Raw genomic sequence first — 12,275 nt, 5'->3', positions numbered from 1 at the left:
GTTCCGCTCCAGGGCACGCAGGTCGTCAGGGTTAGAGCTGGGTGCCCAGCTGTCCTGTCCTCTTCAGTCCCTCACACTCGGGCCCTGTGCCACACAGTCAGCAGTGTCTGAGACGGTGCCCCCCAACATATCCACATACTCCTGGATGGTGGAGAGGGGTGGGAGCATTGGAGGTGTCAGTGGTAGAGGCCCTCTTGCGCTCCCCCACTTACTCCAAACACCTAAGCCACCCCATGGAGACTCCCGCCTCCCTCTCTGCAAAATCCTCCTGCCCTGCTGGCCTGCCCCTCCCTTTGGTACCCAACACAGAGGGGGCCTGCGTGATGCTGGAGTCCGGTCCTGCCATCTGTACCTGCTCACTCACTTATCCAAACACTGTCCACTGAGTGATGAATGTCCTCTGGGCACAGAGACCTCACCCCAGCGACCCCCCTGCTCTCCTGGGTCTGCAAACCCTTCTCAGCCTCAGCACGGCCCCACCCTCAAATTGCTCTCATCCTAAGATGAGACAAGTCACTCTTGGTGCTTCATCGGCCCACCATCGCTGCCCCTGGCGGCTTTCCCCCACTTCCTCACTGCCCATTCTCTCTGGAACCCTCTCCGGTTTGGCTCGTGAACCCAGGCCTCCACGGACAGAGGGATGGATGCTGGAGCTTCTGTGGCTGAGTACCACTGCTCCTCCCCGTGCCTACCTCCCCCCACCTCCCAGGCTGCCTGGACAACCCCACCTGCCATGAAGCCCCTGCACATCCTGGCCTCTTCCTGCCACTCCCAGCGCCTCCCTCTGAGCTCATCCTCATGCCGGTGGTCTGCCCAGGGCCCTCTCTCTCACCGTCCTCTTCCTGGGCCAGTGGCCTGATACCAGATGCTGGGATGGATGATTGCCCCAGTTCTCCCCATCCGATTTCCAGCCCCCTCCCCCGCCCCCACCAGGGTTCCAGACTGGCAGGTCCAGAACCAGATGTATGTGCCCAGGGGGGGTGACCCACCGGTCCGTCCACTCAGTAGCCCAGGCTCCCCGAGCCCTGCTCCTCCCCAAGCCTCTCTCTTTCAGTGGAGGGCCCCATCACCTACCTGATTCCTGGGCAGGGACTCCTCCCTTTCCCTCACCCCCACCCTTGGTCCTGTTGCTTGACCAAAGCCAATCTATATGATCCCACGACTTTAATCTCTCTCCCTTCTCCATTTGCCTTCATCCCAAGCTCAACCTTTCTGACCCAGACTATTACTATGTGCACATCACTCGTCTTTGCCCCGTCTTTGCCCCTCGGAGGCCCTCCACGGGGAGCCAGGGGGACTTCTTCAAACATGAGCCTGACTGCTGTCACTCCTCAGCTCAATCCCTTTCATGGCTCCCTACTGTAGTTTCCCCCTCCCCGAATGCCCCTCCAGCCTCTTCTGGCCCAGCACCCCACCTCATGTTCCACCCACCTCCTTGCTTATCACCCCCAACCACACTGTTCCGATTCTTCCTTCTAATCTTCTCCATTTCTCCTGCCTGGAATACCCCTCCCCTTTCTTGTCTCCACAAACTGCCCACCCAAGCCAGGAGACCCCTTCAGGTCACTTCTGAGCACCCTGCACTTACCATGCTCTGGGTCGGCACTGCCTGGCTGTGTCCCCTATTCTCGTGCCAACTCTGTAGGGCAGGACGGTGCCCAACCCTTCTGAGTGTCTCCAAGGGCCTGGGATACACGGAGTGCCCAGTATGCACTTATTGAACAAATGAACGCATGTAGGATCCCTAGGAGGCCTTAATTCTCCTCTGGGGCCCCTGGTGAGATGAAGTGACCCAAGGGCACCCCCACACAAACTGTTCTCCCATCCGCGGGCCTGGCAGGTCTGTGTTCTGAGTATCTCTGCCATGGGCTGATGGCTGGTGGGTGTGGGAACTTATTCTCCTCTGGGGCATCTAGCCCCATGAAAGAGGGACAGAGAGAGGTGGGTGCCTGGGAGCTGGGAGGGCTGGCAGCCAGTGGAGCAGAGGGGTGGGTGGTTAGGGGATCATGGGCCTGTCTTGGCTGGCACTAGCTCCATCTCTGGGGCACCAGGTCCTTTGAGGGTTTAGCTGCGGAGGGGGCATAAGACCTGTCTCCCCACTCTCCCTCAGCCCTGCCCTGGAAGCCCAGGCTGAGAAACCAGGGGCGGAGAAGCCAGTGGAGAAATGGAGTTTGCACCACAGCCCTCAATATGTTTGCAATAAAGGGGAAATGGAAAAAATGTTAATTTAATTTTGACAGTGCCCTGGGGACAGTGCTCATGGCTCTGAGCTCTCCAACTGCCACCCTATCCAGCCCTGCTCAGGAAGACTCCAGGGAGCAAGGGAATGTGGGGTCGAAGGGTGAGATGGTCACAAGCGCTTGTCCCAGAATGTCCTCCTACTCCCTGTCACTGTGCGGGCTCCTCCCTCCATGAAGCAGCCTGCTTAGGGCTTCCAGAGCCATGTGCCTTTTAGCCAAAGGAAAGCTGCTCACCAGGGCCAAGGAAACCAGCTGCTCACCGCATGTGCCCCCCAGAGCAGGGCCCAGGGCTCTGAAAAAGACCCCCAGGCTGGGAGGTACCAGCTCCTTCTGCCTTGACCTAGCATTGCCCCAAATTCCTATGATCCCCACATCTGCCCCAATACCTGACTGCAGAGCTGTTGACTTCTCTGCCTGGGGGCCTCTACATGTCCCTCCAATTGTCACCTTTGGAGAGGTAGGGGTGGCACAGGGCTCAGGGACATGGCCTCAGCTCCTTCAGAGGCTCTCAGGTGGTGGCAGCTGTCACCCCAGCTGCTCTCATTCGGATGTCACCTGCTGCATTGACTTAGGGTCTCCTGAAAGCAGACCTTAAGACAATGAGACAATGACTTGGGTGCAGGTCTTTTATTTGGAAAGAAATCCCAGGAAACACAGGTAGGGTTGTACGGAGAGGGAGACAGGGTCAAAAAGTGTGCTAATGAGCAGAGACACTGGGGCTCACTCCCCCTGGGGACTCTGACAGTGCTGCACGATAGAATCTTCTACCACAATGAGGATGTACTGAGTCTACATTGTACAATCCGGTAGCCCCTGGTGGCTTGTGGGCTACCAAGTATAGAAATGTGGCTAGTACAATGGAAGAAATGAATTTCTGCTTTTATTTAACTTTCTTTAACTGTAGGGCAGTCCCGGAGGCTGGGTCCTTACCCACTGACAGGGGCTATGCCTGCGGCAGTCAAGTCCCCCGCAGGGTGGCACCCAGCAAGTTCTCTGGTGCAGAGAGCCCCCAGGCTGAGAAGACAAAAGGCAGAGGCGAGAGCAAGAGCGGAGCCTCCAGGTGCAGGCAGGTTAACTTAGGTGGGCAGGGCGTCCAGGGCCTGCGCTCTCAGTGCTCTTGTCCTCAGTGCTCACTCCCCTGTGAATATCTCCAGGAGGACTCCCGGAGGAGTCACACGCTTCCATGCTCTGTTGGGCTCTTCCCCTCCACAGCATTGTCACTCTCCACTCAGTCACCATGACAGATCTCCATGACACCTTTGCTGTCGCCCAGAAGGCCCACCTGCCCACTCAGGACCACATTGGCCACACCTGCTCACCTGGGCTGCTAGGGCCGCTGCGCCCACCGTCCTGGGCCACTGCTTGCTGCTGCCTTTGGCTGACAGTCCAGGATGTGAGGGTGATTGTTGCAGCCAGTGACTGCCCCCTTCGTCTGGGGGCTGGGGTGGAGGGCTGGTCAGCCGGGCAGTGGAGAGGACAGTTCATTTTCCTCTGGCACCTGCCCCCTCACAGGGTCCAGGACACAGCTTTCTGATCCTGCCATGGCCCATTTTTACCCCAGGATGACCCAGGTGCCGAGATCTTAAGGCACTCTCTGTTTCTGTCCCTGTCTCTCCCCGTTGGTTCTGTTTCTCTGGAGAACCCAGACTGATACACAGCACAAAGGCCAATTTATTAATTTAAGGCATCTTTGTGTTCCTAAATATTTATTAAGCACCTTGAACCGTGGTGGGCTCTGAAGAAGTGGCAGTGAGGCAGCCCCATGCTGGCGCGTCTCCTCCTTGTCTCTGGCATCAATGTCATCTCTCCAGAGGAGCCCTGTTGGACCTTTCCTGAAACTGATTGCCCCACCCCATTATTATTCTTTGTTTCAGCACCTTCAAATCATTATTTTTAAATTATTTTATTAATATCCTTTTGGGGGGTTGGGAGAAAGGGTCTGTTTTCTCTTTATTTAATAGAACCTAAGTGCCAGGAGGGCCTTAGCTCAGAGGAGACCACAAATGTTTGTTGCATGGCAGATGGATGAATGGATAGGAGATGCCGCTCCTTACTCTCAAGGCCCTCACATCCAGTGGGTGGCTGGGGGGTGGGAGATTGGGTTCAGGGCTCCCGACACCTGTAGGAGCCTTAATGGAAGATCTGAAGAGGTCTGCATCCTGGTAAGCTCAGCAAAGTCTTCCCATGTGGCCTGAATGCCAATCTGTACCCCAGCCAGTCGGCCAACACTCTATTTTTACTTTTTTAAAAGATTTTATTTATTCATGAGAGACACACAGAGAGAGGCAGAGACATAGGCAGAGGGAGAAGCAGGTTCCTTGTAGGGAGCCTAATGAGGGACTGGATCCCAGGGCCCCAGGATTAGGACTTGAGCCAAGGGCAGATGCTCAACCACTAAGCCACCCAGGTGTCCCAACACTCTATTTTTAAAAGAATCTGTTTTATTTTATTTTTAAAAGATTTTATTCATTTATTCATGAGAGACACAGAGAGAGAGGCAAAGACACAGGAGGAGGGAGGAGACTCCATGCAGGGAGTCCGATGTGGGACTCGATCCTGGACTCCAGGATCACGTGCTGACCCAAAGGCAGACGCTCAACTGCTGAGCCACCCAGGGGTCCCTTAAATGAATATATTTTAAAAACAATTTTATTGAGGTTTAATTTACATACAATAAACTGCAATCATTTTAAGTTCCATAAGTTCTGACAAATTCCAGAGACCCATGCGACCCCACGGCAATCAAAAGAGTTCCCTTCTGCCCCTTTACAAACCAGCCCCAGATAACTACTAACCCATTTTTTGTTAGCATATAGCATATGCTCCTTTCTCTGTGGCTCCTTTTGCTCAGCACGCTTTTGAGAGTCAACCACATTGTTGAGTGTATCCGTAATTCCTTCCTTTTCACGGCTGAGTAGTGTTCTGTATTCCATCAGGTGGACCATTTGTTCATTCATTCATGGGCTTTTGGATATCAGGAGAATTTCCAGTGTTCGGTGGTTATGGAGATAGGTGTTATGAACATATGCATAAAAGCCTCTGTGGAGACAAAGGTTTCCATTTGTCTTGAGTGTCACTCAGAAACGGGGTTATGGGGTTGCACAGGAAGTGCATGTTCAACTTTACAAGAAACTGCTCTCCAAAGCGAATGTGCTATTATACATTCTCAGCTGCGGTGTGTGAAAGCTCTAAATGCTCATTGACACTTGGTGTTGTCAAGTTTGTTTCAAAGTGTATTTTTGGGGGGCGCCTGGATGGTACAGTCCGTTAAAGGTGGGACTCTTGGTTTTGGCTCAGGTTGTGATCTCATGGTGGTGAGATTGAGCCCCACGTCGGGCTCCGTGCTCAGCTGGAGTTTGCTTGGGATTGCTCTCTCTTCTTCTCCCTCTGCCCCTCCCGCTCGTGCTCTCTCTCTCTTTATGAAATAAATAAGTCTTTTAAAAAATCTATTTTTCATTGTAGTGTAATTTATTAATTTACACCTTTGTAAATTAATACAATTACACATTGTAGTGTAATTAAATTAATTTACACCTTTATCTTAAGTGTAGCGTTCAACCAGTTTTGACAAATGCATATCAAAACACAGCACATTTCTATTACCTCGGAAGGTTTCCTGTGTTCTCACCCCTCAAAATAACCACTGATCTGATTTCTATCACCATAGGTTAGTTTTGCCTATTTTAAAATTGTATATAAGTGGAATTATATGATATGTATGTGCTCTTTGGGGGTCCAACCTCTTTGACTCAGCATAATATTTTTGAGATTTATCCAGGATGCAGTTTATTCTTTCTTCCAAGTTCTAACCCATGGGATGGATATGCCAAAGGTTCTTTATCCTTTTTCCTGTGGATGAGCATCTGGGTTGTTTACAGTTTGGGATTATTTATTTATTTATTTTAAAAGATTTATTTGTTTCATAGAGAGAGAGAGCACATGAGTAGGAGGGGCAGAGGGAGAGGGAGAAGGATTCTCAAGCAGATTCCATGCTGATCTCGGAGCCCTACTGAGGGCTAGATCTCAGGACCCTGAGATCATGATCTGAGCCAAAACCAAAAGTCAGATATCCAACTGACTGAGCCACCCAGGTGCCTACAGTTTGGGGTTATTATTAATAAAGCTGCTATGAGCATTTTTTTCAAGTCTTTTTGTGGATTTATGTTTTTCATTCTCTTGGGTAAATTATCTTTGTTAAACTAATAACTCTATGAAACTGTTAAACTAAACTAAAAAAAAAAAAAAGAAACTGTTAAACTATCTTCCACGTTAGAAGATAGTTGTTGTCCAATTTACCCTTCCACCAACAATATATGAGTGTTCTAATTGCTCCATACTCTGTAAAACTTGGCATTATCAATCTTTTTCATTGTAACCATTCAACGGCTATATAGTGGTATCTCACTGTGGTTTGATTTGCGTGTTCCCTCTAATTAATGATGTCAAGTACTTTTGGATGTATTTATTGTCTACTTATTTTTTCTTCAGTGAAGTGCAAAATCTTTTCAAGTATTTTGTGCATTTTGAATTGTCTTCTTATTGGTTTGTAGAAATTCTTTTTATTTTTTAAAGATTTTATTTATTTATTCATGAGAGACACACACACGCATAGAGAGAGAGAGAGAGAGAAAGAGAGAGACAGGCAGAGAGAGAAGCAGGCTCCCCGCAAGGAGCCCGATGTGGGACTCGATCCCAGGACTCTGGGATCATGCCCTGAGCTGAAGGCAGATGCCCAACCGCTGAGTCACCCAGGCTTCCCAGAAATTCTTTATATATTTTGCATTTTGAGTTGCAGGTCAGCTATATGTTTTGTGAATATTTTCTCCCAGTCTGTGGCTATTCTATTCATGTTTTTTTGGTCAGTGTCTTTTAAAGAAGAGACATTTTTAATTTTGATGAAGTGTAATTTAAATTATTTTCTTTTAAAAATATTTTAAAACTTAAATTTGTTTTTTTTAGAAGTTAATGATTTTTTTTAATGATTTATTTTTTAAAAAAAGATTTTACTTATTTATTCATGAGAGGCACACAGAGAGAAGCAGAGACATAGGCAGAGGGAGAAGGAGGTTATCTGCAGGAAGCCCGATGTGGGACTTGATCCCAGGGACTCCAGGATCACTCCTTGGGCCGATGGCAGACACTCAACTGCTGAGCCACCCAGGCGTCCCTTTTAAAATATTTTTTAAAAATAAATATTTACTGACCATCAGGTCCAGGTTGGAAAAAATATTCTCCTGTTTTCTTTTAGAAACTTAGTAATTTCATCCTTTGCTTCCAGGTCTAGGATGCATCTCAAATTAATCTTTGGGTATGTATGTAGAAGGGATCAAGTTCATTTCTTTCCATATAGATACCTGGTTATTCCAACACTAGGTGAAAGTCTTTCCTTATTTTATTGAATTGCTTTGGCACTTTTGTTGAAAATCAAGTTAACTATAGATGTGTGGCTCTATTTTTGGACTTCTCCATATTTAGATCTTTTTCAATTTCTTTCAGCAATGTTTTGTGGTTTTTAGTATACAAGTATTACTCCTCCTTGGTTTAATTTGTTGCTAAGGGTTTTACTTTTGGATATTATTGTAAATGGAATCATTCTTTAAATGTCCTTTTTGCACTGTTTGTTGCTGGTGCATATAAAGACAACTGATTTTTGTGTATTGATTTTGTATCCTATAACTTTGTGGGATTTATTAACTTTTACAGGTGTGTGTGAGTATGGATTCTTTAGAATTTTCTACATATAGGACCATACTATGTGAGTAGAGATCCTTTTATTCCTTTCTTTCCTATTTGGATGTCTTTTATTAATTTTCCTGCCTAATTGCTGTGGCTTGAACTTCTAGTACTATGCTGAATAGAAGTGGCAAAAGTGGGCATCCCTCTCTTGTTCTCGACCTTCAGGAAAAAGCTTTAAGCCTCTCACCATTGAGTATGATGTTAGCTGTTGGTTTTACATATATATCCTTTATTTTGTTGAGGACACTCTCATCCATTCCTATTTTATGGAATGCTTTTTTGTTTGTTTGTTTTTTAAATCAGGAAGGGGTATTGGATTTTGTCAAATGCTCTTTCCACATCAATTGAACTAATCATGTTTTCTCCCTTCCTTCTACTGATGTGGTATTTTTTTTACATTGCTTGCTTTTCATACATCACACTTGGCAGTAGTGTATGATTCTCATAATATGCTGCTGAATTCACTTTGCTAGTATTTTGTTGAGGATTCTTGCATCTATATCCATAGGGGATGTCAGTCTGTAGTTTTCTTGTAGTGTCTTTCTCTGGTTTTGGTATCGGGGTAATGCTGGCCTCAGAGAGTTAGCAAGTGTTCCCTCCTCTTCTATTTTTCAGAAGAGTTTGAGAAGAATTGGCGTTAATTCTTTCTTAAATGTTTGGTTGAAGCCATCTGGTCCTGGGCTCTTCTTTGTTGGAAGGTTTTTTGTTTTTTTTTTTTTTTTTAAAGATTATTTATTTATTTATTCATGATAGACATAGAGAGAGAGAGAGAGGCAGAGACACAGGCAGAGGGAGAAGCAGGCTCCATGCAGGGAGCCCAACGCGGGACTCGATCCCAGGACTCCAGGATCACACCCCGGGCCAAAGTCAGTGCTAAACTCAGGTGCTAAATTTCAGGTGTACAATGGGCCGAAGGCGGTGCTAAACTCCTGAACCACCTGGGCTGTCCCTCCTTTTCTTTCTATAAACTCAGTAGTGATGAAAGAGTTTCATTTCATTTCATTTCATTTCATTTTTATTTTATTTAATTTCATTTTTCATTTCTCTCTGTCTCTGCTTCTCTCTCTCTCTCTCTCTCTCTCTCTCTGCATGAGCAGGGAGGGACAGAGGGAGAAGGAGTGACGGAATTCCAAGCAGGCTTCACACTCAGCAGGGTCTCACGATCCTGAGATTATGACCTGAGCCAAAATCAAAAGTTGGATGTTTAACCAACTGAGCCACCCAGGTGCCCCTCATTTCTTATTTTAGTAACTCGAGTCTTCTCTACTCTTTTTCTTAGTCAATCTAGTGAAAGATCTGTCAGTTTTGTTATCTTTTCAAAGAACCAACTTTTGGTTTTGTTGATTTTATTGTTTTTTCTATTATCTATTTCATTTATCCCCACTTTACTCCCTATTATTGCATTCCTTTACTAATTTTAGGTTTTGTTATCTTTCTTTTTCTAGTTCCTTAAAGTATAAAGTTAAATTATTGATTTGCGATCTTCCTTTTTTTAAAATAAAATGTAGGTGTATCCTGCTATAAATTTCCTGCTGAGCACTGCTTTTGCTACATCCCCTATGTTTTGGTATGTTGTGTTTTCATTTCATTTGTCTCTAAGTATTTTCTAATTTGCCTTGATTTCTTTGAACCATTTAAAATTGTGTTGCTCAGTTTCCATATATTTGTGGATTTTCCAGTTTTCCTTCTGTTACTGATTTCCAGCCTCATTCCATTGCGGTCAGAGAAGATATGATTTCAATCTTTTAAGATTATTGAAACTTGTCTTGTGGCCCAATATATGGTTTATCTTGGAGAATGTTCCATGGGCCCTAGAGAAGCATGAGTATTCTGTTGTTGTTTACTGGTGTGCTCTATGTAAGTCTGCTAGTTCTAACTATTTAATGGAGTTGTTTGTATTCTCTTTTTCCTTTATTAGCCTTCTGTCTAGATGTTCTATCCATTATTGGAGGAGGGGTATCAAAGTCTTGAACTTTATTGTAGGATTGTCTATTTCTTCCTTCAATTCCGTCAATATTTATGTTTTTCCTTTTTCCTCCCTTTTAAAAGTTTTTAATTCCGGTTAGTTGACATACAGAGGAATATTAGTTTCAGGTGTACAATGTAGTAATTCAACACTTCCATACATTACCTGGTGCTCATCATATCAAGTGCCCTCTTTCATCCCCATCATGTATTTCAACCATCCTGCCACCCCTCTCCCCTCTGGTAATCATAAATTTGTTCTCTATAGTTAAGAGTCTGTTTCTTGAGGTTTTTTTCTCTTTCCCTCTCTCCCCCGGCCCGCCACTTGTTTGTTTTGCTTCTTAAATTCCACACATGAGGGAAATCATATGGTATTTGACTTTCTCTGACTGACTTATTTCACTTAGCATTATACTCTCTAGATCCATCCATGCTGTTGCCAATTCTGTCAATATTTGATTCATATATTTTGGAACTCTTTTGTGAATAAATGTTTATAATTGTTATATCTTCTTGATGAATTGATTGTTTTATTAACATATAATGTCCTTATTTGTCTATTGTAACAGTTTTTGATTTAAAGTTTATTTTGTTTCATATTAGTATAACCATCTCAGCTCTGTTTGTTATAGATTGCACAGGAAATCTTTTTGTTTTCTTTTACTTTCAATCTATTTGTGTCCTATGCCTAAAGTGAGTGTTTTGTAGACAATATGTAGTTGAATTATTATTATTTAAGAATTCAATTTTGCCAATCTCTACCTCTTGATTTGGGAGTTTATTCCATTTACATTTTATTAAAGATTTTATTTATTTATTCATGAGAGACACGGAGAGAGAGAGAGGCAGAGACACAGGCAGAGGGAGAAGCAGGCTCCATGCAGGGAGCCTGACGTGGGACTCGATCCCAGGTCTCCAGGGTCATGCCCTGGGCTGAAGGCTCGCTAAACTGCTGAGCCACTCTGGCTGCCCCTCCATTTACATTTAAAGTAATTACTGATAAGGAATGACTTCTGCCATTTTACCGTCTCCTGCATGACTTCATTTGTTCCTCATTTCCTCATTATTGTTTTCTTTTGTGTTTGATGGATTTTTTTTTTGTAGTGAACTATTTTGATTCCCTTCTCATTTCCTTTCGTGTATATCTTTTATATATTTTCTAGTGATTACCATGGAGGTTATAATTAATATCCTGAATTTATAATAATTTTATTTGAATTGATACCAACTTAGCTTCAATAGCACAAAAAAACTCTCCTCCTATACAGTTCTGTCTCTCCCATCTTTATATCATTATCAATTAAATCTCTATGCATTGTGTGCTCATTAACATAGATTTATAATTTTTAAAGTGTTTTGTCTTCCAAATCTTATGGGAAATCAAAAGAGGTGTCATAATCCAAAATTATAATAGTATTGGCTTTTATATTTATCTACATAGTTATCTCTACTGAAATTTTTTATTTCTTTATATGGCTTCAAGTTACTGTCTAATGTCCTTATATTTCAACTTGAAGGACTCCCTTTAACATTCCTCATAGAGCAGGTTTACAAGCAATGAACTTCTTCAGGTTTTGTTTATCTGAAAATGTCTTAATTTTACCTTAAATATTTGAAGGATAGTTTTACTGGATATAAAATTCTTATTTTAGGGCACCTGGATGGCTCAGTTGGTTAAGCATCTGCCTTCAACTCAGGTCATGACCTCAGGGTCCTGGGATCAAGCTGTCCTTCTGCCCCTTGCCCCAGCCCCACTCATGCTCTCTCATGCACTCTCAAATAAATAAAATCTTAAAAAAAATAAAATTCTTATTTTTTCTTTTGGCACTTTAATCATCTCTCTCCTTTTTGGCCTCCATGGTTTGTGATGAGAAATCAACTTTTTATTTTTATTTTATTTTTTTAGAAATCAACTTTTTAAAAACATTTTTTTTTAATAGACTCCACACCCAACATGGGACTGGATCTCATGACAGATCAAGAGTTGCATGTTCTACCAACTGAACCAACCAAGTGCCCTGAGAAATCAACTTTTAATGTTTTTTGTAAATACTTTCTCTCTCTTGCTGCTTTCAAGATTCTTTCACAAGTTTTTTGTCTTTTGACAGTTATGATTTGTTTCGATGTGGATTTCTTTTAGTTTATCTTATTAGGAATTATTTGAGCCTTTTTTTTTAAGATTTCATTTATTTATTCATGAGAGACACAGAGAGAGAGAGAGAAGCATAGACACAGGCAGAGGGAGAAGCAGGCTTCATGCAGGGAGCCTGACATGGGACTCGATACTGGGTCTTCAAGGATCACACCCTGGGCTGAAAGCAGCACTAAACCGCT

Source organism: Canis lupus, chromosome 6, assembly GCF_011100685.1.
Source record: "Canis lupus familiaris isolate Mischka breed German Shepherd chromosome 6, alternate assembly UU_Cfam_GSD_1.0, whole genome shotgun sequence".
NCBI lineage: Eukaryota > Metazoa > Chordata > Mammalia > Carnivora > Canidae > Canis > Canis lupus.
Note: the sequence above shows the minus strand (reverse complement) of the source record.